Source organism: Podarcis raffonei, chromosome 17, assembly GCF_027172205.1.
Source record: "Podarcis raffonei isolate rPodRaf1 chromosome 17, rPodRaf1.pri, whole genome shotgun sequence".
Classification (NCBI taxonomy): Eukaryota; Metazoa; Chordata; class Lepidosauria; order Squamata; family Lacertidae; genus Podarcis; species Podarcis raffonei.
In genome coordinates, this window is record NC_070618.1 from 37,262,977 (window position 1) to 37,267,725 (window position 4,749).

The window sequence follows — 4,749 nt, forward strand, 5'->3', positions numbered from 1 at the left end:
CACCTACCTCGTAGCAATCGTCACAACTTTGTTAGGGTTGCGGTTAGGCATTGATTGACCTTGTGTGGGGGAGGGGAGGTGTGGCCATCACCTGCCCCTCCAAGCTTAAGGGTATTCCGTTAAAGGAATCCGGGGGTGTTGATCTTGTCCAAAGCCCGGTTGGGGGCTAGGGCCTTGACAGGACCCATCGACAGGGCTCCCCCTTCCGGTGGTTTACCCTTACCGGACTTCCTGCACTGCGGGCAGGAGTCAGATATAGTCGGGTCCAATCAATGCCTAAGCCAATACAGCTCATTCTATAATTTAATAAAGTTGTGGCAAAATTTGCCCAATGACATAAACCTAGTATCTGTGTCTCTGTGTGAGTTATTTCCCAATGAGGGGGTGGCTGCGGGGTCTCAACATGCAGAGTAACCTAAATATACAAACAAACGGATCCTATTTAGATTATGCAGAATGTGGAAAAGGTCGGGATGGAAGAGGAAATGGTATGACGTTCAGTCATTAGCAGAAGAAGAAGAGCAAATATAAGATGCTCAGATGTCCTATTTTACAGAAGACAGTTGTCAATTTTCAGGGCTATCAGAGGCTTAAGATGTGGACAGGTGACAGTTCTCTGTATGAAGGTGTCCTCTGTTTGAATGGCCGGGCATTCCAGGTCTGGCTGAAAGATACAGAAGGAAGAGCAGGGGCACTGAAGTTGCCCATCAACAGATAGCACCTTGGCAGCAGACTAAGCACAACCACCCAGGCCACAGTCTTCCCCACTGCAGTGAGATGTATAATAGTCCCATGTAGAATTATAGGGTGACCCAACACATCAGTCATACTCAAGGTAATATCCTATATCCAGCTAAGGCATACTCGGAGTCACTCAAATCAATGGGACTAGTGACCATGACTTAGTAGAATACAAATTACTAATAATAAATGTGCATTTACACACAGCGTATGCAAACTGGTGTCCATTCCTTTGGCCAAGTGTCAATGGCCACTATAAGCAAAGACGTGTCCAATTTCTGCAATTGGGGTTATCCAGGGATGCAACATTGTATGTTCAGTCAGGCCCTTTTGTTTTCTCCTGATCAGGAGGAACCCAGTTTGACCCTAAGTAAGTTTACTTTGAAGGAAGTCGGAGTGCTTCCATAGTCTTACTCCCTAGTAAGTGCACATTGGGATAGGGCTATAGCTCCGTTTCAGAGTGCATGCTTTGTATGCAGGAGGTGGGGTCCCAGGCATTTCCAGACAGGGCTGCTAAGAAATATCCTTCCAGAGCCACTGCAAGTCAGGGATACCCAGGCATCAGAAGAACTATCCACCCAGATCTTCAGGAGGGCCAGAATGGCATTTTGCAACGTTTTCCACATTAGTTTGTAGAAATTTCTTTCTTTCTTCAGGGCAGTATGTTGCTGAAGGGAACAGCACACCTTCCCCTGCAGTGAGAATTCCTACAAACACACCACACACACACACTCTATATTGGGGAATGGAAGCACCAATGACTCACCAATATTTATTTTAGTGTGTGTAGTTCCCCTTTGAGAAAATTCCAATATTACTGCATTATAATGAAGCGCATGGGACACTAAATGTGACACTCATTTGGTACCAATGTTCTGGCCCTGGTAACATGCGACAGAAGTGCTCTGGCCTGGCCAGAGAACAACTTGGAAAGTTATACATGATTCTACAAACCATTGTGTCCACCATAAATCTACTCATAAATCTCTGTCGTTTTTTTTTTTACAGCTTTCTCAGAAAATCAAGCATGTGTGAAAGGTCACAGCCACACCATAGATGCAAAGCACATTTAAAGCACAGGGTCCCACCCACACAGCCAGAATCGTAGGAACTATAGTTTACCCCTCACAGAGCTACAATTTAAGAAACTACAGTTCCCAGAATCCTCTGCGGAAGCCATGTGTTTTAAATGTGTAGTGTAAATGGGACCAAAGTTCCATCTGCATTTTCTTGTGCCTCATAGATTTTTCCCCTGACAGAGGACAGTAGTTTCCTTGCTGTAACCCATTTCTCTATGCAGAGGCCTAAAATCAGCAACAAATTAATTACCATTATGTGACCCCTTCTCCTGCCGCGCACTGAAACACTCCCCCCTTGCCCAGCTCAGCCAGAGGAGGGAGCCTTCCACAAGGTGGCAGAAGGGGTGGGCAGAGCGCTGCCTCTTGCTTTTTTTGCAGCCTGAAGCGGGTGCTTTGCCCTGTCTCCTCAGTGGGCCGGCTCTGGTTATGTGGACCAGAAAGCCAAAATTGCATGTAATCAAAACACACTGGGTGCAATGGCGTGCTAGATTGCCAAAGTCTTTCCCCCAGATCCTTTCGACCCCATTTTTTTAATTAAAAAAACCACTGCTGAGCACAGAAAGCTGAAAGTGTGCAAGTTACGGTAAATGCACGTAAATCGCGGGATTGCTGTACTTTATACCAAAAGTGACTGGCCGATTGGCAAGCTATGCTCCCGAGTTTTGCTTTTGTGTTTATTGCTCTTCTGCGGAAAACCCCCAACCATAGCTGTCAACTTTTGGATTTGAAAATAAGAGATCAGAAGCTTCCCCTGTCCTGGGGACAGTCTACGGTACATCTAACAATCCGGGATAGCAGCGGGAAACGGCAATTTCCCGCAAAAAAAGGGAAGGTTGACAGCTATGTCCCCAACCCACCACACATTGGGCATATTTCCCTATAATATTCATAAACGCATATTGCTCGCCACCACCTCCTCTCCAATGCTACAGCTAAGGCTGGTGGATCCCGAAGGATCCCCCCACGTGGCCTGGCCGCTCCCTGGGATCCACCCCTCGGCGCCCCGGGGGGAGGAGGGGGAGGCGGCGATGGAGGGAGCGCTGTGTCTGGGCAGGCCTCGCCTTGTATCCAACGGAAAAGAAGCAGGTGAGACGAGGCAGCATTTAGTCGGAAACAACTAAACAACAACAACAGTCAAGATCTTAAAAGCTTTATTGTCAGCCTGTTTCCCAATGATCCCAAACATGGAATTTGTCTTTTTCACAGCTGATGTGCACTGGTCCAACATTTTCACTGAGCTATTCAACACAGCTCCGAGATTTCTTTCCTGGTCAACTGTTGTCAACTTAGCCCCTATCAGGATGTACAGTATGTGCAGCTAGACCTTGACATTGTATTGCCTATTCGTCCAATTTGGAGCTGTTCATGATTCCCTTTTTGTTTTTACCACCGTAATTAATTTGTGTCATCAGCAGAACATAGCTCAAATCCTAACTCCTCCTTATTTATGAACAAGTTCAAAACAGCTCGAATTGCAACACAGTCCTTTTGGGACTTGCTTCTGACATCCCTCCAATCAGAGCGCTGCCCATTTATTCCTACTCTCCACTTCCTGTCCTATTAACCCGTGGCTTCTAGGTTTACTCAAAAGAGACTTAGTCAAAAGATTTTTTTCCAAAGCTTTCCTGACTGTTGCTCTATTGCAGGTGGGCTATAGTCCCATGGTGCAAGATCAGATTTGCAGAATTTTGAAGATTTGGCATTCTTGTGCGACAAAACCACTTAAAAATAAAGCAGACTTTTTGCAGTGATTAGAAAATTCACTGGAAAGTGTGGGGTTACGATTGTTAGATGTGACCTCATGAAACTTCTCTACAAACCACATCAAGCTGAATGCTTAATAAACAGGAACAGTAGTTTGGTATACATTGCTATACTGGTCAACTGCTTTATCCATATCCACAAGCTGAATGCTCTCAGGTTAGGACTGCACAGGACTTGTGCAACTGGCTAGAGACTGCAGGCCTGCCAGAAATGAGTTACAATATTGTTCAGTATGAACTACAGAAATAACAGTACTGAAGCTATTTGCTGTGTCCTTGCAGCAGCATCTGACACCCTTTGCTCATAGAGTTGAATGCAGGCCATGATTGCCCAGACAACGTTGGGATAAGCCTCACCCCATCACAGAAGACCCTGGGACCAAATATGTTCAGCACTGGGATTTAACAGGGTCTCCACTGAGCCTTTATTATTCACTTCCACCCATTACAGGGTATGAATAATTCTCGTTTGAGCCCTTGCCTTTTTCTTGCAATCTGATGCTTAGCATCATCTTTTGCGTTTCCTGCACGGGACTAAAATTCCATTTTTTTACATGCCTTCCGCCGTTCTCTCCATCGCCTATAGCGAGCACGGGGGGCGATCGCATATATCTAGTTTCCAGAATCGCAAAGCTTTCTATTAAACGCAGTTCCTGCAAACCATCGCTGCCTGCCAGTACTGCCAGCACCACTCAGAAAACCATTTCCTCCGGGCGGTTTCACCGCACGTCTTGCAGCTTTGCATCCATGACTTCCTGCAGGTCTGCAACGTGGGGCTGCTCACGTCCTCGAAGGGATTTCTCTGCAATGGGTTCTGCACTGCAAAACTCCCCCCCGCCCCGTGTCGGCTGGGTAAAGACAACAACCGAACCCCCCCTGGCCTGCAGTTCTGCAAATCGGGTCGTTCCCCTGGCGGATTTCGCAAAGCTCTTTCCGTAAAGCTTTTCCTGCACATTCACACGTGCAAATTTCCCAAGGCGCAAGGCGAGACATTTTTAATACAGGGACAGCCTCAAGGGCTCTCCATGCCTTCGCGCCAGCCTCCCCATCTTTCCCTTCCTCCCTTCCCTGTTCGCTTTGTTCCGATCCCAAGAAATCCCAACCCACAGGCGTGCAAACTCAGCAAAGGGAAGGGAGGGGCGTCTCGGGGTCGCGCGCGCCCCCCG